The 24,458-nt window shown below is 38.1% G+C and overlaps 1 long non-coding RNA gene across 1 annotated transcript; it reads left to right on the top strand.

Annotated features, from left to right (window-relative positions):
• Positions 1 to 5,234: 5,234 nt before the first annotated feature.
• Positions 5,235 to 7,185, top strand: LOC141282952 (uncharacterized). The gene is made up of 3 exons (XR_012337863.1): positions 5,235 to 5,715; positions 6,783 to 6,919; positions 7,038 to 7,185. It is a non-coding gene; the product is annotated as an uncharacterized lncRNA (long non-coding RNA).
• The last annotated feature ends 17,273 nt before the right edge of the window (positions 7,186 to 24,458 follow it).

The following is a 24,458-nucleotide window of genomic DNA, read 5'->3' as shown; positions in this document are numbered from 1 at the left end:
TTTGTCAGATTTTATAGCCTGGATGTCCCTGCCTTACAAGCACAGGTCTTATCGGCTTAATGATTCACGCGACTGCGTTTCTGTATGCTTTCACGGTGCGTTGCTAGCTCACCGTCATGGCTACCTATTAATAATTCACGCACAGCTCGCGGCGCGCTCAGGGAACCCGCCGTCTCGTGCTCTATTGTATATGCATCATGGTGCGTTTAGAAACTTCACTGTATGCGTATTACTGTCTCATATATGGTGCTTACACTTGCGCTCGCTAGAGCTATGTATATGCTGGGTTAGGGCCACATGCAGTGTCTCTCCGGTAAGGGCACCTCAGTCCGTTGTGTATGCACGGCGGGATGGGATTACGTTCCCCCATAGCGTCAGCAAACTGACGCAATGCGAAGTGAACCGTATTGAAAGGGAACGCTTAGGTTACTCACGTAACCCCGGTTCCCTGAAATAACGGGAACGAAGCATTGCGTCGCTGGCCGTGCTACAAACGTCTACGCAGCGAGTGTTATTCGGCTGCGCGCTTCAGTCGAATAATAATGAGCTCTTGACGTATTTCACCGGCTTATATAGGGACGTGTGCCACGCCCCGCGCGGGCTCAAACGTCATTGGTCTGTATTTTCTACAGACGTTAACCAATAGGCTTCAATCACGGAGTAAACAGGAGTTTCCCCCATAGCGTCAGCAAACTGACGCAATGCTTCGTTCCCGTTATTTCAGGGAACCGGGGTTACGTGAGTAACCTAAGCGTTTTGTATATGTATTAACTCGCTATTACAGATTTTTAATATACAGTAACTTTTTAAAGGGATAGTTTACTTTAAAATGAAAATTCTGTCATCTTTTACTTATCCTCATGTTGTTCAAAACCTGTATGAATTTTTTTTCTGATGAACACAAAAGAAGATATTTTGAGGAATGATGGTAAACACACAGCAGATAGTGACCATTGACTTCCAAAGTAGGAATAAAAATATATAATGGAATTTAACGGGTACCGTCAACTGTGTGCTTAACATCATTTATCTAAATATTTTCTTCATCATGTATCACAATACTTCCAAATTTTTTTTTTCTACTATGGAAGTCAATCGTCACTTACTACTGTGTGTTTACCATCATTTCTCAAAATATCTTCTTTTGTGTTCATCAGGAAAAAAAATCATACATGTTTAGAACAACATGAAGATGAGTAAATGATGACATAATTTTCATTTTAAAGTGAACTATCCCTTTAATGTTGTTAGGTAATGCTTTCTAGTTGTTTATCAGTGGTTCCCAACTTTTTTCACTAGTTGCCCACAACAATATTTGAAGGCACCCCACTCACTCAGTTTTTTCAAATAAAATTAGCCAGAGCTTGGAATGACTAGACAGATGTATATTCGCTAATAAAATGGACAAAAAAATCCTGATTTTTGCTTGTTTAAGCTTATTTAATGCTTGTTTTGTCCAATTTTTAATAATTTTAAGTCATCTTAAGACCCGCTTGGAATTCTGCTGAGGCCCCTCTGTGGGCCCCGGCCCCCTGGTTGGGAAACACTGGTGTATTGTGTAAGCAGTTGTAATGTTGTGGTCTACATAACATCACGTAACATTTGATAAATATACATATTACTACAGTCCTTGGCACACAGCTTGCTCTCGAGTGTTTACACACAGGCTTGGCAGGGTTGCCAGATTTGTGTAACAATCAGATCTATCCCAATGACCAATCAGATCTATCCCAATGACCTTTTCCCAAATACCTAAACTTTACTTTCATAAATAAAACAGTATTACCTTAATATTGAAAAACAATCCACGTCAACAGTTTTAAAGTAATCTGATTCCGCAGAAAGTCGCAGACTTGGCAACACTGGTTTACTGCCGCCTTACGACTTAACGGGCCATAGAAACAGATGCTAATGACATATATATAAAATAACATACGTATATGTCTAACTATACTTTCTGCAGATAAAAGGGATGTTGCCTAACTCTTCCGCTTTGGTTTTCTTTTTAATTAGATTACTAATGTATTTTGTCGTTAGTTCAGCATAGACAGATAATAAAAGTGTGTTAAGTTTGACTATGGTGTATCTTTGTCTAAATCTCTTTCTTTCTGCAGTGATGCTGTGGCATTTAGCAGCAAACGGATGAACCACTGTAAGTGTCTATGCTTGTGTCTATCCTCACTAGCCTGATGTGATTAGACACATGCTAACCATCCCAAAGGACTGTTAGTGAGGTTGATGACTATTACAGTCTTACAGTCTGGCCTTCCTTGTATTTTTAAGAGCCCTGGCAGCTGCCTTGTGTGGATGAAATTTGAAATGGACAGGTAGCGCCACATGTTCGGGTCTCTCCTGTTACCAGCTGCACGCGACAGCTGCTGTAAAAGCGCTCTGGTTACATGCGGGTTTATCGCAGTTTAAGATGAACGTGCTGGCCTCCACACTTGGCCCCTGTTCTGGGTATTTAACGAAGACAATTAAAATGCCTACCGCCACTGCTGCATGCAGGAATATGACAAAACATCTGTTTGCATAAAAGAAGTATGTCTTCAGTTTTATGGGGTAATAGACACATAACAATACACAAACATAAACAACAATACAGTGTTTTACTCTTTCATAGTTATTATGGCTTTGTTGCAGGTAATGATAGTTATCTTATCAAATGCAACGTGGACGTTTGGGGATCATACAATGGTTTATTCATGCAAAACAAACAATATTACCGTCAGAGCCGAAGGAGTGCAGATAACGAATAAAGAACAGTTGTTACATACAGCACAGGGAACACTGGACTCTGCACATAAACCAAGATGTACTGATATGGGCTCATTGCTCATATAAACAATACTCTCTCATAACCTGCATAGTTACGTGTGTGGTTGGTCTACGTGTTTCCGAATTAGGTTTATCACTAGATCATGATAAATGTAATTCTGCAACGACGTGCACAGATTGATGGTTATGCTTTTTGCATGGAGATAAAGGATACGTTCCAGATAACTTGCTAAACAGTTGCCAAATATCAAGCTAAGCATGAAATAAAAAATACAGCATGTAACTGTTCGCCAAAAGTCACATGGCTTATAAAGACTTTTTCCATCCACCCCCCACAGTGCCATGAAACCTGTTCTGGGTCAGGTTTTGTCAGGGTTACAAAAGTGGCGCAGGCACCAGTGCCTAAACGTGTCCTCTGTCGTCCGCAGAGCAGGTAATGCAATCTAGCACATGTTGTTTACAGTAGAGGACAGGGGTGAGGATAGTACGAAACATGATAAAGGGAGAAAGACGTAAGATGCTATTAATGATGAATCCTATATAACCTGAACTCAGAAGTATGAATATTTACATTACATGGTCAAAAAGTCGAGATTTTTGAATTTCCACACTTTATAGGTTATATAGGGTTTCCAGGAAAGGGTTTAGATTAATCCAGCACTAGGCCTGAGTTATATTAGGACATTGCAGTAGTTTTTACCAAAAAAATACTGGTGTGCATCTTGAGACAAAACATTGGCACTGATATATGTTAAGATGCATCAATGCAAGATGTTTTTTAGCTCAAATATGCATTTTAGTCTGGGATTAGGATAAGCCCTGTCTGGGAAATCGTCCCATAGTGTTTCTCTGTATATGCTAGCTAGAGCACAACAAGCAGTGCCAGTTTAAAGGTATTACTATTCTTTTTTCATCAAACGTTAGGAGCATTTACCACACTCTTCCTATATCTATTTCTAGTGCCTTAGTCATGATTAACAAACCAGTTTATTTGGAGTATCAGTTGGAGTAAACAATCCCACACAAACATCGCAATACAGCCAACAGCCAACAGCCAGTTTATGCCACAGCATCATCAGCTGTTATTCTTCCTATACATATTATACATATTGTACTGTCTGTGTCTGTATTCTTTCATGATAAACCTCTACAGTAACCCATGATCTTAATTTGCATCTGAAACTGGTATATATGGCTTCGTTCATACTGCAGGGCTTAATGCTCAATTCCGATTTTTTGAAAAAATTAGATTTTTTTGCAAGGCCGTTCACATTTCCAATAAAATGCGACCTTTTGTGATCTCCTGTGTGAACGTGAAATGACCCAGAAGTGACCCGCATGCGCATAAGAGTACTCCACGGTCAAGGACATCACTTGTAAGCTAACGTTAAACATGGATGTCAACAACGGTGTAGTCAACAGTGGAGCTCTTTTTGCAATATTAAAGTTATTTTCCCAACGGAGCCAGCACAATTACAATCTTCTGTTTTTTTATGTAAAATGTAAGGTAACATTTGTTTAATTATTCCTCGTATCATTTTAAAGCCACGATCTACAGAACATCACACAAAAAACATTTTGATAACTACACCTAAAAAAAATAAAGGAGATCCTGCCTTGGAAACTCCGGCTACAATTCAGTGTTTTTATATAATTTGGAGATTTAGCGCGTCAAAGCAGTCATGACAAAAAAAACGACAATGAGAAATGAAAAATAATTTGTGTTTGTTACTGTAAATGATAAAAACTAAGCTTTATATACATACAATTCATTAAACGTTAATTTATAACAAGAAAAACACTGAAATTAATGATTTTATAGACACTACGCGTTATTATTTAGCATAGAAATACCTGCTTGCTTTGACTTTGATCATCTCTGTATTCACTTTAGATACAGAAAGACCTGATGAAATTATTTATTTCAGGAATCTCTTTGCTATCATTTGAAAGTGAACACACGAAGACAGTCGTGTCAGGCATAAATATAGGTTTGGTGCAGATATTTTCCGTTTCAGCACCGAAATTTAAATAAACGGCTTACCTGTTTTGTAGTTTAACTTTTGACAAAATAACCAGTTTGTTTTAAATACATTTTAAAAACTTATACCCGTCGAAAAACATCCGTTTTTTAATGTTTAGTTTGATGAACTCCTAAATATGAGACGAAGAGCACCTAGCACGTTCGGCTAAATTGCATGCGCAAGCATGGCCAGCACGCAATAGCGCAACATCGATACAGTACAACGAAACGCAATCCAAAATTTACAGACTTAAATTAGATCAGAATTTACGTTTACTATAAATACAATTTTTTTATAAAATAAGGTTAGAAGTAACAAAGTGCAGAACAAATGTGCAAAATGCCTCAAGTGCACGGAAACAAAACACCCCAGATAGCAGTCAGTTCTGGCCCGATTCTGGCTTTTTTCCGCCAGTGTCGGCTGAAAGCCGGACAGATTTTTAGTGTATGCGCCAGAACTGGCCCAGATGAGGAAATAGTATACCAGTAGTAAACACTTTTTATAGATGTTGGCCCGAGTGTAAGCATACTCAGCTGAAGTCCGGGTCTACTAAAGTAGTGTCTCAGTGTAATCGGGCCGAATCTGGCATTGTGTAGTCAGACCGACTACATTTCATTGTGCCTGGACCGATTATGGTTTGATATGATACTGCCAAGATGTATATGATGTCAGAAATTCAGTATGTGGCCCGATGCCAGTGCAACTGACACATGCCGGTTGTAACGCTGTTTGGCGGCAATTTAAAAATGTTTATGCTTCAGACGAACAGTATACAGTACATGGCCCGATTCCGTGATGTGGCAATCAGCCCTCTAGCTGTTGAACGGCAACATCACGACTGCTGTTATGATTTGAATCAAGCAGAGGACAAAGCTGAGCTCCCATTCGACACAGACACCATCATCAATAACTGGTAAGTCACTGATTTAGTTTTTATATGTTAAAAATGCATGATAACAATGAAAAGGAATTGTTTGCTACATATTCAAAACCGTGAATTTTCCTGCACATTTAGCCAGCTATCACGTTAGCTTAAATATTGTTGTTAGTCAGCTGAATCCATTTAGAAAGATGTAAATAACCAGTCGTCGTCCTCGTGCAGGTTAACAGGTTTTTAATAATCAAGCAGAGAATTCAGACACACGTTCATGTCTTCATAAAAAGGAGCAGTACACACAACCTTATTTGAGCTAAAGTAGTTAAGAAGTTAAAGAGCACCCTGCTGAAAAATCCAGCATCAAACCAGCATGGGAATTATGCTGGTCTTTGCTGGTGGTCACCAGCATAACAGCACCAAAACACAACATATGCTGTGGCTTGCTGGTATGACCAGCATGGGATGCTGGTGCTAATGCTGGTTTGGTGATGGTGCTGGTTTGAGGCTGTTTTAGCTGGTGTTCACTAGCAAACCAGCACCAAAACACAACATATGCTGGTCTTGCTGGTATGCTGTTTTTTTCAGCAGGGCACATATTTTCAGATTCACTAATTTACACACCCTTTGATGTGTAAGTGTTAGAGACATGTGAACGATGTGCAAATGTACAAAACCCTACACTGTAAAAAATTATCTGTAATTATGCAGCTGGTTGCCAGTAACTTACTGTAGAAGTTAAAGACTGAAAATGTTTCATGTTCATTTAACTTGAACAAACTGTTGCCAAATAACATAAATGTAAAATCTACAGTAAGTTACTGGCAGCTAGTTGCCAGTAATACCCAGTAATACTGTCATTTCTACAGAATTTTTTTACAGTGTAAGTAAACAATGACGCCAGTTATCTTCTTCAACTTAAATCTCTTTTCTTGGACTTCAACAAACACACAACAGTTTACTTCTATGGATTGCACACAACTTTTCTTAAATTAGCACACAAAAAATAGCATGCATCACCTCTTTGATATAAGCAATCAACTACTGTATGACCTGTGTCCTGTATGAAACTATGACCAACTATTAAGACTATAAATCTGTTTCAGGTTAACTGGTTGGGGCTTATTGGCGGGACAGATGTACGAGACTTCACATGGCATTGAAGAGGGCGACTGACAACTCCCTGGCTTAAAACCTCAACTGGATGGGAAATACTTTATTTAACACCCTTCAACTCAGAGAGGTAGTGATTGTAAATATATCTGTTAATTATTTGTTAATAAAAATTAGACATTTCTTTTTAATATGCTCATTAAATGTTAAAGATTTCACAATGACAATATGGATTAATTATTTTAAAGATGCAGTTCGGAGAAGGTCCCTTACAGTTGTGGAGGGGACAATGAAGAGGTGGCTCGATCGAGAGGGTGGGTGCAAGAGACAACTTTAGCAAAAGAAAAGCAGTTAGTGTTAGCGCCTGTGTTTGTGTCTGCAAAGGAGAATGTTTTGTTCTGTAAAAAAGTGCTGGTGTTTTGGTTAAATGTGTTTAACTTGTTTTAATTACTTGGTTTGTGTGTGAGAGGTGTGTGTACGGGTGGGTTGGTATATGTGGTTTATGGGGAATAGTGTATAATGACATGTTTAATATGCTATAAACATGCTTTACAGGGACACAATACTAAGTGATACTTTTTCATAGATTAAAGACTTCCAACAGATTTTTGTTATGGTTGGGCTTGGGTAAGTTAAGGCAATAGAATATACAAGTTTGTACAGTATAAAATGCATTGTGTCTATGAAATTGTCCCGGTAAACCACATATGCCAACGTCTGTGTGTGATGTGTGTGTGAGAGAGAATTTTTTTCTTTAAATGTTAATTAATTTGTTTTACATGTTGTCTCGCTGTAATTGCTTAAGGGGATAGTTCACCCCAAAATTGCAATTTTATCATAAATCACTTCCCCTCTGTCGTTCTAAACCAACAAGTTCTTTGATTGTCTTTAGAACATGTTTTTAGATATTTTTGATGAAAACTGGGAGGCTTTTGTCCGTCCCATTGATTTCAGTTAGTTTTACAATCCGTTTCACAGAAAAGAATGAAAGACATTGCCAAAAAGTTCAGTGTTCCATCAGTATTTCAATGAAAAATTTTTTCAACAGTTTGTTCTTCTCCTTGGTCGTTCAAAGCCTGTTAACGACCAGATTACGGCGCATCATGCTGACGTCACCTGCTGCTGACGTCACCTGCTGACGTAGTTGCCAGCCTACAGACAGAATGGGCTGCAAAGTAATTTGTACATTTATTTGGGCTGTTTAAGTGTTGTTATAATGTTTGCATTATGCTTTAAAAAAAAGAGCGTAGAAAAATAAAACATTGGTAACCACATCAGCAAGTGACGTGAGCTGCAGGTGATGTCAGCAGCATCGCCGTAGTCTGGTCTTGAATACACTTTCAACAACTACGGAGGAGAACAAATTGCTGAAATCGTTCATTTTATTTTCTTTGTGCACAAAGTGTTCTTGTCACTTCATAATATTATTCTTAAACTACTAATGGAACATGGACCTTTTTGGCGATGTCTTTCATTCTTTTCTGGGAAACGGATTGTGAGACTAACTTAAGTCAATGGGACAGACAAAAGCCTCCTGGTTTTCATAAAAAAATTCTAAAAATGTATTCTGAAGACAATCGGAGCACTTGGTTGTTTACAACGACACAGGGGTAAGTGGTTTATGAGAAAATTATAATTTTAAGGGTGAACTATCCCTTTAAATTGTTTATAAAGTGGGTTATGTGTTTTTAAAATGTGTTGTGTAAGAGATATATGTCTGTTTGTATTTGTTGGGTTTTTGTAAAGTGTACTGAATTTGTTAAGAATTAATATGTTCAAAATTACAATGTATTTGGTTAATTGTTGGTACATGTTAAAACATGTTCATATTTATGTATTTGTTAACTGTTAATTCACATTAATGTGATGTGTGTATTTTTTTTAATAAAAGGCTCTTAATCTTCTTAAATGGGTGTATTTTTCTTGAAAAATAAAAAATATACAATATTTACCAGTTTCTGGGCCACATCTGGCCCAGGGACCATGCAGATGTTGTCGGCCATATAAAACAAAGGGTCTGGGCCAGACCTGGGCCAAATAAGCAATTTAAGTCACTTTACAGTGTGCTAGCCAGACCTGGGCCAAATAAACAATTTAGGTCACTTTACAGTGTGCTAGCCAAATCTGGGCCAAGTCAGTATGTAAGATCTATTTTACTGGGTGTAGGCCACAACTGGCCCAGATTTAATAGTTTGATCCAATTTTTAGTGTGTGGACCAGTTCTGGGCCGGGGACCCAGCCAGAACTGGGCCAGAACTCAAGCAAATATGTGGCCCAGTGGTGGGCCAGGCAGATTTTGCTATCTGGGACAAGCCAAATAGATAAATCAAATAACCCAGAGTGATTTATAAATAAAATAAAGAAATTATTAAAAGAACGAAAGTATAGCCAGAATTGCCAGCTTTGTCTTTTAAATGTAGAAACAAAGAGGCAATGGTTTATAAACATAGAAACCTCTTATGGACGTGTCGACCGGTCACAGGGGTTGTTGGATTTATAAACGCATTTTAAAAATATTTATTGAAAGCTGCTACTTCACATATTATTCGCAGCATTATAATAATATGCTATATTAATATATTTGGAGAACGCTGTTATATGTGAAATCATATAACGTGTGCACCCATACGGCCAAAATTTAATGATGTGGAGCAGTGTCGCCCATGGTTGTTGTTTATCTTATCGTTCTTGCCTACTTCAATGCAGAATTATGACGTTTGTAGCGTATCAGTGACGTACGGGTCGGATCCATGTGGCCTGGCCGTTCAGACGAAGGTCGCATTTCAAAAGATCGGATACGTATCGGATTCAGGACCACATACCCAAGTGGCCTGGGTCACATTTGAAAAGATCGGATCTGTGTCGTTCAGACTGTCATGAAAAGATCAGATACAGGTCGCATAGGGGCAAAAAAATCGGAATTGGGTCGTTTCAGACTGCAGTATGAACGTAGCCTAAGAAGCAGCCTCACTTAAAGGTCACGTTCTTTCTCATCCCATTTTTTAAACCCTAGTTAGTGTGTAATGTTGCTATAATAGCATAAATAATACCTTTAATGATAAAGCTCAAACTTCTCTGCCAGGCGGTATTTTCTTTAACAGACTTCGCCTTTCAAAGCCTACGGCGGGTTTGAACTACATCCCATCACTTCCTGCTTTAATGACGTCAGTAGAACAGTTTTTTGACTAAACTCCGCCCACAGGAATATGTCAGTCGCTAGCTAAGCTAACGACAAGCTAAGCTGCTATCGAATCACAACACACTTAACAAACTACACAATCAGAAATCCTTGCGTATAGAATAAGGAAGACATCAGACCGTTTTGAGGACAGTGAAAACAGCGCTATACAGATAAGTAAATTGGGTGAAACATAAACAGCTTATTTACACGTGAAACATGAACACATGTTATATTGCGCAGTGTAAACACAATCAAAGCTTCAAAAACACAGAAAGAACGGGAGCTTTAATGTATCTGTTTAGCTGAACTATAAAATAGGATAATGTTCAAGAAACCAGAAAAGTTTGTTGTCCAATCTTCAACCAGTTTAGCCCTTATGTTCCAAGAGAAGTCGTAAGTAGAGCCACGGGAAGCAAACTATTTCAAGATATAAATAAATGCATGGTTTTGGACTCTCATTATTGTTTCAGTTGATGAGAAACATAATGATGGTGACAGTAAGTAAGGAAAACAAGATGGCTTTTATTTTTAGGAAGGAACATTAGTTTTCATGATTTTGTTTAAATGTCCAATTTTCTTCTCATATGGGGGTATGATTTAATGTTATATCAGCAAAAGCTTTAAGCATATAAAAGGCACTGAGGTTTCTTTATGGGAAAGTTGGATTGTATTTACTTTTAGGTTGTTACTGACAGTTACTTTGACTTGGTTTAGAGAGTGATGACACAATGCAGATTTTGTTATGGTATCTGACTCGTTTAGTGGTTAGCATTCAAACCACTCTTGACTTAAAGGGACAATATTATGCCAATTTTTACAAGATGTGATAAAAGTCTCAGCTGTACCTAGATGTGAAGATTCAGCTCAAAATACCCTATAGATAATTTATTATAGCATGTCCAAAATTACCCTGTTTGAAAAAGTGCTGTTTCCATGTGTGTTTTGGGTAAAATTAACCAGTCAGTCTTTGGCTGTATGTGGGGCTATGTCAGTGTGACATCACATTAACAAGAAAATCAAAACAGCATGTCTAATGAGACTGCTTAGGCTTAATTTGGTTGTTTTTTCATTGTAGGGTGGTTGTGTTCACACACACACACACACGCACGCACGCACGCACGCACGCACGCACGCACACACACGCACACACACACACACACACACACGGGCACGCGCACACGCGCTCGCACACACGCACACACACACACACACACACACACACACACACATTTCAAGCATAATATGGGCCTTTATTAAACAAACAATGTGAAATTCACTGTGTAGTACATGAATGAGCAAACAATTGTTCTTTCTATTTTAGTAAGGTGTTATGTTATGCATGAGCAGATTCAAAATGTGTTTTCTCTCTTTTACCATATGAACTCTTGAAGTCTCTAAACTCTGTGCTGATGCTTACACCACTGTAGATACACCAAATATTTTTACTACACTGATTTTATCACTTACAGCATGACAGTTCAGACAGTCTTTACCAAAGGCTGGAAGACAAGAGTCAAAGAGGTTGAATTCAGCTCAGCAACCCACAGAAATATTACATGATTTTCTTAAAGAGACCAAAATCAGATAAAATCATACATTCACTAAAGCTGGTTACTATTCAGCATGTTAAACACCAGTGGAATTTGAACAGAGGAGTGAATTTCAAATGCAAAATATGAGGGAGAGGGGGCCCAACCCTAAACATTTTGTCCAGTGCCCTGTGAATTGTTGCAATGACCCTGCATGTATGTACAGTATGAGAGAGAGAGAGAGATAGAGAAAGTGAGTGAGTGAGTGAGTGAGCGAGTGAGTGAATGAGAGAGAGAGAGAGAGAGAGAGAGAGAGCAAAGGCATACAGTCATGTCAAAGAAAAGAATATGTGTTGCAGGGCTATGACCATAAAACAAATATTCTTCAGTTTAAAACTCATGTCTCATTCATTAAGAAGCCCAAACAGAGTCCTCACTGTTTACGCTGCAGGCCTCTTGACGTAAAAAAGCTAGCGTTTATGAAGCAGAGTGGGCATTGAGTGGACCTTTCATCTCCACTGGGTATTCTTCTGTGGACGCATTCAGGGGGTGCAGTTTTTATTATGTGTGGAAATGAGAGGCATTTTGGATAACCTCATTCTCATGTACGCAAAAGAGCCAACAATGACGGCGATGCGCCCACACGTAGACACAAGCACAGTGAGGGGAAGCCTTCAGCTGTGTTTTTACTATTTTTGTGATTTCCACTATTTTTTATTTATTTGATTTGCCTTGTATGTGTGTGTTTGTTTTCTAATGTGCATTTGCAACTGGACACATACACACATGGATATATTTTACTTAGCAATCTAAAAAAAAGGCATAGGGATTGCTACTCTTTTAATACAAAATTGCTAAAAATTATAATAATAATAATAACAGAGACACATAAAGAATTATTATAATATCAAAAATGATTTGTTTTGTCAAATTTAGTTAAATTACGGTAATACATCTGTAACCTAGCCTAGAAATCTAGACGCACCCTAGAGGCCGCAAAATATATTTGCTGCCAGGGTTTAGTCTAGGCACTCACAATACACTTAACAGCTCCAAAAACCAAAATTTGGTCAGGCCAATCACATTGTGTGTAGCGTCTGTGGGGTGGGCTTAACATGATGACGACGGAGCTACGACGGTTCCTACTTGAAAACAAAGAATGGCTGCTGCTGCTGGCGAACAGCTTTCTTTTGAAGCGGCTTTGGCCGCGACTCTGGAGGACTTAGACTTATGTTTTTCTTTGAGAGAAGAGCAAATAACCCTACTGAAGTCCATTTTAAGCAAGAAAGATGTGTTTGGAGTTTTGCCGACTGGTTACGGTAACTACGTCACCTTCTTCGTTGCTCTGATTGGTCATAGCGCTATCCTATTGCGTGCAGAGGCATTTTGAGGGACAACCTTATATCCCGCCCCTTGCATTGAGCCGTTTGTGTGAAGAGTTGCCAGACCTTACATCTTGATGTAGGTCTGGCTAACCAGGCTATCTGTAACCACCACCATTACATGTACTTTGTTTACAGTGTATACACATGACATACTGTCTACCGTAAGATCACCATACAATACACAACTCATGTCAGACTATTGCAGTCATAAACAAACAGGTGGGCCAGAGGATGTTATTTCCTGGCCTCTGTCAGCTTCCTTAAAATTTCAATGGGGATTATTTATGGGAAGCATCCCTGTCATGTTGTTGCCAAGTAGAATCTGTCATAATCCTATGCTATCTTCCCTAGTGACAGCTATCTATAAACCCAACAATCACAAGCTGTCACAAATTAAATAACATAAGTAGGACTTGCCTGTTTTGATTCTCCTTTTGCTCTCTTGTCCGGGTTAACCTCCTTCACCCCATGCAGGTAGATATTAGTGCCCATCTGTGGAGATTAACAATCAGACAATGGCATCAACAACAGCTAATCTGTCATCTGGATTATGAGTTACAACATACAAAGGTTAACAAGCACAAAACACAGAAAAGTTAAAACTTTCTATCTGCCCCCGCTCTTTGTACCCAGTCCAGCAAATTAAAATGAATACCATAAAATATCTTTAAATTAAAGGATAGTTCACCCCAAATTGAAAATTCTGTTTACGTACCCTGATGTTAATTGTTATAAACCTGTGTGAGTTTCTTTCTTCTGTTGAACACAAAAGAAGATATTTTGATAAATGATAGTAACCAGTTTTGGGGTAAATCATTATAAGTAACATGCATTACAATTCTTTTCTGAAGTAACGAGTAAAGCAACACATTACTTTATAAATGTACAGATTAATATTTGAGTTAATTTGCGATTTAATTTAATTAACTTGATTTAAAAAAAAAATAATGTACTAAATTAAACTGAACGTAGTCACGTAGAATTATGCACTCTATGTGTGCCTGAGCAGGAACAGTTTGATTCAGAAACTAAGATGGCAGGCCAGCGCTTGACATTTTTGCGATGGAAATATGCAATTTCTGAATGCAGAACTTCTCAGTCATAAAAAACACTTGGAAGGCCTGAAAGAGATAAAGCCTCAGCCAAGTAAAAAAAAATAACGCAAAAGTAACGCAAAAGTAACACAAGTATTACTTTCCATGAAAGGAACTAAGTATTGCAATTAGTTACTTTTTTGGGGAGTAACGTAATATTGTAATGCATTACTTTTAAAAGTAACTTTGACCGACACTGATAGTAACAACACAGTTGACGGTATCCACTAACTTCTAGAAAAGATAAATACTATAAAGGTCAATGGGCACCATCAACTGTGTGCTTTTTTGTGGTTAAAGTGATATTATACCCAAAAATGAAATTTATTTCATCATTTACTCACTCTCATATTGTTATAAAACCTATATAAATTTCTTTGTTCTGATAAACATGAATTAAGATATTTTGAGGAATGATTGTAAACAAACCGTTCACAAGCCACATTCACTACCATAGTATTCTTTTTTCCTACTATGGAAGTGAATGGGGCTCATCGGTTTGGTTAAAATAGATATTAAACAACTATTATGTTGTTGTTGTTGTTTACTTACTGTTGAGATCTGGATCTAAATCGGGAGTTATAATCAACGTCACAAAAATGAAAAGCCTCAATCCTTAGGATTGAAAGCTCAAGGTTAAGAACAAAGGTTTGTTTATGTTGTGTACAGGCTGATCAGAATTTGCTTTTTAGCCTTTGTTCAAAACAAGGCACCAGTAAATCCTCCCATGTAAAGATAAATTATGTCCCCTGCTCTAATGCAAATGCTTCAGTTCATATAAACATTAACAAGTATACCACTCAGCAATTAAAATATGAAAACCATGTCCAATATACATGTAGAAGACTACTTTACAGGTTAAACCTAAACAATTGTGGATTTTTTTATTCATTGTTCTTTTCTATAATCCAGTTGTGAAAAATCAACAGTATTCTGTCAATAATTGAGGGCATGTACTCTGAATGACCGACAAGTGTCCTAATAGTTTTTCCAAACATCAAAGCAACACCCCTATCCCTTTGTCTAAGATATATGTTTGTTATGTGTGGGTTAAAATATGTGTGTGATCTTTGGTCAGTTGTAATGGTAGAGAAAGCCCACAGGGATTCTCCTGGCCTGGTCAGTACCAGCGTCATTGCTGCTTAGATGGAAGGCATGAGAAGAATGCTTTCTGATCTGTGAGCCGGGGGCTGGCGTCCTACTCACATTCTGACATACAGCTGTCAAAATGCTCAACATCATTGGCATTATTGCTATCTGCTGTGTCATATAAAGATGAATTCGATCCAATTCACATTTATTTGCATAGCGCTTTTCACAGTTACACTTTTCCAAAGCAGCTTTCACAGGAGGACACAATGTAAAAAACACATAAAACAAAAAAATGTAAATAAAAAAATTGTAAAAAGGTTATAGTCCAGAGCAGGTGTCTTCTGAAGTCTTAGCAGGGCCAGTGTCATGTTTCCACATGTGTGAGCATGTGGAACAGAAAAAAACACAGAGGCTGTTTACACTTGGCATTAATGTCACAACCTTATTTACATCTGGGTCCACCCCAACCTGTGACATTAACATGCGTTTTTGTCGATCGGATCACAAGTGGACGACGTTAATGCCAGGTGTAAACGGTCATCCACTTTCGATCACTTTCAACCACATCCAGAGGTAGTCGAAACCACTTTCGATCGGATCGCTTTGGAGTTGCGGAACGCACATGTGGTTGAATGTGTTCAAACAGCCACACGCGACCGCTTTCTCTCCGCCCATTTATCTAATCTGAGGTAACAAGCAGTGGGCTCCGACATAATATTAGTTTGCGTCCATATAAACTCATAATTACTCCCACTTGGGTTTGAATGACAGCAGAGAGACTCGCCCACCGTCTCACAGACCACCCCTTCAAAGTATTTAGGACAGAAGCGGTCGAAAGTGGACAAAAGAGATGAATTTAAATACCAGGTGTAAACGTAATGTGTCTCTCTCGTCCACTTGTGATCCGATCGATGAAAACACATCTTAATACCAAGTGTAAACAGCCCCACAGAGAAAGGCAAATTCGCGTAGCTGCTGATATTTTATGATAAGTTATTTATAAACATAAAACAGAATTGCATGATGCAATTATGTTTATGCAAGCCTGAGATGTTCTTTTAGTCTAGATTTAAACTGGGATAGAATGTCTAAACCTGAACAGTATCTGGAAGGCTTAGACCACATTAAAGGAACAGTATGTAGGATTGTTGTGGCTAAAATGGTACTGCAATCACACAACTGGTGGCCAATACACAACATGACAACATAAACATCAGCTGAGGGCTGCAACTCCACTTTTTAAATGACAATATCCTGGCCAGACCACTGTAGTCAGTGATATAAGTATTTGAAATGAAAATGATTCTATATATCAGGGCCATTTTATGATTAATTGATATTCATTTCTTACATACACTGTCAGAAATAAAGATTCAAAACTGTACCTTTTCTGTCACTGGGGCTGTACCCTTTCAAAAAGTACAGCTTTGCACCTAAGGATTTCATTTTAGTACCTCAGAGGTACTGGGACCAAAGAGAGCTTATTAGTTCCTGAAAAATACATATTAGTATCTCAAAGGTACATATTGTTACTAAATGTTTACATACCTGTACCTAATGGTCCATACAATTACTTTCTTAAAGGGTGCTGCCCCACTAACAGCTAGGGTGCATATTTTAACTTTTTTCTAACAATGTAGGTCTTAAAGGTACGGTAATCTACCCAAAATTGTATTCTGTTTTCATGTTAAGGTACCAAACGGAAACTTATGGTACAGCCCCAGTGACAGAAAAGGTACAGTGTTGTACCTTTATTTTTGAGAGTGTACTGTTCCTTTAAGCTACATTAGATATCTAAATATCTAAATCTATACCTGTATCTGTTTGTTTGGAGCTCAGATGCAAAAGCCGCTAAATGTCACCTTCCCTTAATCTCGGCCTCAGGCCATTCGGAAATACTGGTTTGTTGGCAGAATTAACTTAACGTCCATTTTAACGTCCAAGTGCACAGAAGAATTCAAACTTTGGTCCCTTGTGGGTACTTGAACCTGAGCACCACCTGAATGTGGCAGTCACATGGATCACAGTACTTTATAATGTGTGGTTTCGGTTCATTTTTACATTCTGACTTTTATGCTTTGCAATGTTTCTAGTTGCATTTTCAGTGATTTTGCAACACTATCTTGTCCTAAGAACTGGAGGTTTTTGCCAAAAAAGCTTGCATACACTTTTGCAGCGAAATACTTTTTTGGTAAATACCAGTGAAATGACTAAAGTGACATTTGTGAAAATAAAGCATTTCAATTACTAACTGATAACCTTTACAAGTGAAATTACTGAACCTAAACATGTGAGCCTGATAGAAAATGCTAATTTTCAAGAAAATGTCAGACGCACTTAAATGGTTTTGCATCTCCCCAAACTGTCTATCTCTCTCTACAGGCACCTTGTTTTGACAAGGGTGTTGGCCCAACACAAAACCAACATCTTTACAAGAGATTTGCATATCAGGTGGATTTAAACACAAGTTTAGAAAAAAACAGAGGTTTTAAATATGGTGGTTAATCTTGTTCTGAGAAGCAATTGTTAAAGGATTACTATCTTTATCCAAATCAAAAACAGATAAAGCCACGTTCTCTAATCTGGAAAACAAGCGTGCTTGTCAGTATACACTGGCTCTTATCAAAACTTCTTAAAGCTTGCTAAACGCGTTCACTAAACAAATATGTCAAATCTTTCTAATGCCTGATTAAATGTATTTGTCAGAACCATGGTACGAATAGAAATATGATATGATAACCACCATATCCACACTAAGCTAAAAATTGTTTAATGACACTCATATTTGCAAGCATACGATCTCTTTGTTATGAGCCATGAAATGAAGTGATTACAGGACACACACACACACACACACATAAACTTAGATAAATGCAGAGTGCAGCTGTGCTTTCACCTGTTGTGTAGATAAGGTGATCTGTAAAGCTTGAAACAGAAGGCCACGCCGGTGGTCTCTATTGTGGCACACTGACCTACATTCAGTTTTCAACCAAATTTTAGATTCTGACATATATACAGAGCTAATTTACTTGAAACATAAAGCTTGCTATACATTGTGCATTACAGTTGCAGCAATATTATTTATGTAACAATAAAAATACATTATCGTGGCCTACTGTATTGTGATGGAAACGTTTTACACTGTTATAATGCATTTGGTACAAATATGTACCTTTAAAATACTAATATGTTCCTCCGAGGTACTAATATGACTTCCTAAGGTGCAAAGCTGTACCTTACAGCCCCACTGACAGCTGGGGTAAAATTTTGACAATTGTTTCTGGCAGTGCATAACACACATATGTGCAATACGTCTGATCTGAGGTATTGTCTCCTTGGGCATGTTTATGGTCAATCTGATTGTCACTATACTTTTTAAAATACAACACATTTTAAGATCAGTGGTGCAAAAATCATAAACGAGAATCTGTAGGTATGACACTCCTAAAATTAAACTCGAAATAAATACATCATTCAAGCAATCAACAGCGTTCTTCGTCTTTACACTGTACTCATTCCTCTCTTTATTTTCAAGACAGTCTGTCTGTGTCACAGCTGTCTGGCTACCCTCACCGTCTCTCACCCCACCATATCCAGGCAGGGGCTCCTCTGTAGTATCTGTGTTGTCTGCTGTGTGTTTGCTGTGTAAGCAGTGCGCAGGGCCCCGGGCCATTCAACAGCATATGGGACGCAGAATGGGAGGAGATGTGAAAGGGCAGATGTGGGGGTTAATGCATTTAACTAAAAGTACTGAACACAGACAGTGTGGATCACCTGGTTTGTTTGATGTGGTTAAATAGACCAAAGAACAATATTTCTTTAAGGTTTTGACTACACCACCAAAGACAGAAGAGGGCACAGCCAGGGAAACTCAATGCACGGATGAGGGAGGAGATTTCTTTTCCTTTTTAGACTATTTAGCGAAAATAAAAGTGAATGCGGCCTGTCCTGCTCACTGTGCATTTCAAGTGAATTCAAGCAGTGCTAATTGATAAGCCCGGTATTAATTTATTGCCATTTAAAGCATTAGGTGAGTATCTGAGAAGCTTTGGTAAACAAGTCACACCTAGACAAAGACAGATGAGGGTTGTGCAAATGTGTTAATAGCTCTTAATTGGTTCGTAACATGAACTCCACCTTCTGCAAATGTTAGTTTTGCTGTAATAGGTTATATGGGGGGAGTTCACTATAAAATGTGCCTGCAGCTACGTACGTGCACAGTCTATAAATAGCAAACGTGTTCTTATGATTGTGTGTATTTTTACGTAAAGTGTGGTTGTACTACAAGTACATTTACTTAACGTTTTCATACTCATTGAATAAATAACGTATAATATTGATGTGTTGCCATGACTATACGTCAATTATTTACACATTAACAGTTTCGCACACGTACATTTGTACGTATTCCTATTCATAAATATTAAAATTGCGGGCATTGGTGTTTCTTACTCTTATTAAAAACATTCTTTCAGTCGTATTTTCTGACTTATTTATTTAAGACCATTTTTCTCATTATAATGAAATGTTCATGACTTTTAGAGCATTGCACAGTTTTAAACAAGATTAAAACCTTCAAATGAATATCATTTTGTGTAATCATTTAACCATTTTGTATAGTTTGTTTGCCATGACACACAAAAGGCGTTTTCTCCTATGCTGTTTTGCAATAATAATGTACAGTGGCGGTGACTTCTTTTTTCAATGGCGCTCGATGCAAAGTTCGTCACAACATGTATGTAGCCCGTGTGTGGTTCCTTTTTTCAAAATAGTGTTCTGCGCATTGAGGGATCATGTGTGCATCACATGTTTTGTCAAAATAAGTGCCTGCTGCAGACGCGTCTAAAGGTTTATGATAAAAGAGACGCTGGTGTTTGCCAGATACTCACATAATCTCATGTGTAATCAGAGTTTACTGTAAAGGGAGTGTCTTGCGTGTATTTTGTGAACGTGAGCATCTCTTTGACAGGGCTGGAGTGGGGCCACTTTTCAGCCCGGGAGTTTCAGGCCCAAGACCGGCCCACTTTTTCCATGGTGGAATTCCAAATTGGATAAATGAAGCAACATTTCAGTTCTTGCTATTGTGTAGTTTTTATTAATACCATGGTTCAACAAATAATGTAAATGTAAAATAATAATTTACTCATTCACTACCAAAAATAATTAGTAATTAAAACAAAATAATAATAAAAAGTAATTTTACTGCATACACAGATCAAGCTTGAGTTTTTTTTATCAATATTAAACTGCATAATATTTGCTACAAAGTCTATGAATCGTCATGTATTGGGTGAAACACAAAAGGCTAATATTTTGATTAAATTTATATTTTGCTTGTGAATAGGTTGACAACGGTATTAGCTGAATAATTACGTTGCTAATGCTAATCATTACTAGGCCTATCTCTCTTTACCTGTTGCCACTTGTGTTTGTCCTCTTTAAAATAAATCCATAAGCTTGGCACATTTGGCTCCAATGCCTTTTTTCAGCCCCTCCTGGCCTCTTCCTCCCACCCATCCTCCCTAAAACGAGTACAGCCCAGCTATCGGTAGGCACCAGCAGCAGTAGCCTACCTGAGAAAAGTATTGGAAAGACACGCTATGGACTGAACCAACTCTATGAGAGGGGAGAACTCCCTGCGCGCTGGGGTGTCAGAATGTGGAATGTGTGTAGTGTTATTTAAGAGACGATAGACTCACTAATGTGACAAATTTTAAAAAACAAAAACCTTGACCGGCCCAAAAGTGAAGCGGCCCACCGGGAATTCTCCCGTTTCTCCCGATTACCCACGCCGGGCCTGCTCTTTGATCATAAGCGGTTTTGAAGCGTGTGCAGCAGGCACTTATTTTGACAAAACACTTGATGCACATAGGATCACTTGACGCGCAGAACACATATTTTGAAAACAAGCAACACACATAACACTCCGAACACTTATTTTTAATTAGCGCCCCTGGGATAAGCAGTCACGAGCCGCCACTGGTAATGTATAAGGTTGTGTACTAGAGCACTAGGCAAAGACACCAAAATAGACATATGCAATATTAGTGAATGCTTTCAGTGCCAAAAAAGACAAGAGTTTCAGAAATCATCTGAGATCCATTTAGTGTTTGGCGAGGATTTCAGCACAGAGGATCTATGCTGCGCCCTGCACACTCACAGTGACGAATGGGGAATTTGTCATGTAAGCTGCATTACCCAAGTTAGGCCAAATGTAGGTGACTGAGTATTTATGCCGAGAGGCTATTTCAGCCAGTTCTGCTTTATTTTTAGATCCATCTGAGCCTCACGTGCCATTGACACAGTCGCACATATTGTCCAGAAACATGAACTTTTGTGGTAAATCCGCAGCATTGCCTTAAAAGGGAAGTTTCTAAATTAAGAGTTCAATCTGCTTAAACTGTTGGGCATGAATTAATTTTAATCTGCTATGAAATATGCAACATGTTGTTTTGGTTCTTTCATGTTCCATCAGGAAGTGTGCTTACCCTCCCGATCTATAGGTGGCAGTGAGAGGTAGGTTTGCGAATGGCCACCAAACAACACAAGATGAAGAGCGTTTATGTTTGGCAGAGACTCATCTATTTCATTGCTTAAAAACAATGTTATTTTGTGTATTTGGTATAATACAATGTGACCGCGGTTTATGGTTAAAAAATACATTATTTTCTACATACCGTTCATTTTTGTAGCTCCAGATTTTACTCTCTTCCTGAAACGCAAGGATTTGAAAAGCTCTGGTTCTCTGTTTGGCAGAGACTCACCTATTTCATTGCTTAAAAACATTATTTTGTGTATTTGGTAAAATACAATGTGTTCGCATGGTTTATGGTTAAAAAATAAATTATTTTTTACAGATTTTACTCTCTTCCTGAAACGCACGGATTTGAAAAGCTCGGGTTCTCTGTTTGGCCAGCTAATCGGTACATTGTGATTCGCCTAAATACATTTGACGCAGCAGGAAATGTGATGCTCCTTACTATGTTTGAAAGATTCGGTTGCTGACAGGAGTTAACTTACAGGCTGTAAGTCCGAAGTGGGAGGAATTACGATAACGTCTACATCACCAATCCCAGGAAGTAAACTGTTGCCTACAATCCATGTGTTTGTTGTAGTCCTAAAAAAGAGATTTACATTGTATACTCGTATCATTGTTTACTTTGGGGTTTGTACCTTTTGCATATTGTTAACAGGTACTAACACACACTTACACACCAAAGGAAATTTAAAAACGTGAATCGGATTATAAGTGCTCTTTAAAGCTAATCATGTTGTAAATTATGTCCAATTTTTGCCAATCGATTGGCTTCACAACATGTCAAAATGTCACCAGAAGTCATGGAGATTACTTTTGCATTGGATCTGCTTTTTGAACTCTCAAAGTTGCGAAAAAACAGCAGATTTTATTTTTGGGTGTACTATCCATTTGTTTATCAAATTTTTGTTTGGTGGCTTAATGTGGAAAATATTAAACATATTGCCACATGGAAAAACAATGTATTATGGTGAACTATCAATAAAGTTGTAAGAAGACATGCAAGCTTTGACATACATTTACTTAAGTAGACAGTTTAAGGTCTTTTAGTTGAGTCATGCACTTTACATCATCAAGGGTCACACTATCATTCTTACAAATCAAATCAAACCATCTTGCAGTACCCAAAAAAGTTATTAGCAACTGGCAAGTAATATACAACTTATTTCTATTTTTACTCACATTTGCAGATCGATGAATGTTATTTTAGTAGCCTTATAGTCAGGCTTTGAAAAACTGTGCTGTTTTGTATATGCAAGATGTAAGAGTTTATTGTAAATGGATGTGGAAAGTCCATGAATGTATTTCAACATCTCTCTCTCTCTCTCTCTTCACACAGTAGAGATTAAACTCTACCAGCTATTACTGGAAGCAGCTGACCATGGATTTGCAAATCATGTTCCTTTTTTAAAACGTGTGCGAACAGCTTGTGTTGTAACCTACCGCTCTGGCAAATCATTCATGCATTGACCATTTATCATTCATCAGATTTCTCTCTACGTAAAAAAAAATCTCAGAGCCAGAGTCTACAAAAGCCATATCATAGACGGTTGAACTTTCTTTTAGTATTGACAAACAACAGATGAGCAGGTCAGTGGAACACAGTTGAGAAGCCAATATCAGGTCAAATGCAGCTTGCAAAACACTTTCCATAACCGGGCTTTCCTTCAGAGACACGTGCAGGCAGTGTGCATGTATAGCCAGTAGTGTCATCATACCACAGTGGCAAACATCTTGCAAAAAGCCTACATGCTTTCCCAACAGCAGGCAGATCAGCAATTGAGATCATTTCCAGGTGAAATGTGTGCTGCAACCCTGATGCACGTAATGTGTAACATTTTATGTACTGACTTCAGGATGTTTTAATCAGGTTACACATGAATGCTGGGAATCCTGACATTATCATTGTTAGTGTATTTCTTTGTATTTCTGCCAACGAACATAAATCTACAACACAAAACCACACATTGTCTATTAATTGCACCTGACTCAATAATGCTTAGAGTAACCTTATACACAACGATCCAGGTTAGGGATTGTTTTTAATCATCTAAAGCTGGAAGATAAAGTGACACCGGCCCGACATAGATCAATGGATGCTCCCATTTTTGTTTTGTCCCCTGAGATGACTAAAGAAAGATGCAGGTTATGTCTAAGTGGGTCAATATAAAGCACTCACAACACATAACATGGTACCACAGTGACCTCTTTTAATGTTATGCTGTGTAAGACATGGCCTACTTTTCGTGACATTTGATTCCGACTGTCACGTCGGGAATTGTAGATTGACAAACAAGATATGCATTTCATGTTCACATCCCTCAGGTTCCATGAGATTTTAGTTTATTATTTTCACAGCTTCTATCCGCCCCATTACAAGTGTGCCCGTTTTAGCAAGGGCGTCACATGGAGCATCTATGCTGACTGTTTTTGCTAATTCATTTTTGCTGAGAAGTGTATGTCTTAAAATAGCCACGCACTACCAAATATCATGAATAAGTCTTTCTTGGCAATGCACTGTATGTACTATGACTATACTGTGCTCTGCATATAATTGTAACATCTGCAAAACTTTATTGTTAAATGTTCTTACTAGATAAATATCATTCTTAAAAACTATCTTTTTATTTTCAGAACATGTCATTTTAGCATGTTTCAAATGTTTCTGAAACATAAAGCAATAGGCTTTATGCCCAGCTGCACTACTTCCTGAATTTCAGCCAGCTCCTTGTTTCCTGTCTGCCATTATTGGACAAACTGATTAGGTGTGCCTGACCTCAGTTGTCACAAACAAACTGATTAATCCAGGTGTGCCTGACCTCAGTAGTCACAACAACAATAATCAGACACACC

The sequence above is a fragment of the Paramisgurnus dabryanus genome, chromosome 11 (assembly GCF_030506205.2).
Source record: "Paramisgurnus dabryanus chromosome 11, PD_genome_1.1, whole genome shotgun sequence".
Taxonomy (NCBI): domain Eukaryota; kingdom Metazoa; phylum Chordata; class Actinopteri; order Cypriniformes; family Cobitidae; genus Paramisgurnus; species Paramisgurnus dabryanus.
The sequence above is the reverse complement of the archived record's forward strand: the minus strand, read 5'-3'. Positions and strand labels throughout refer to the sequence as shown.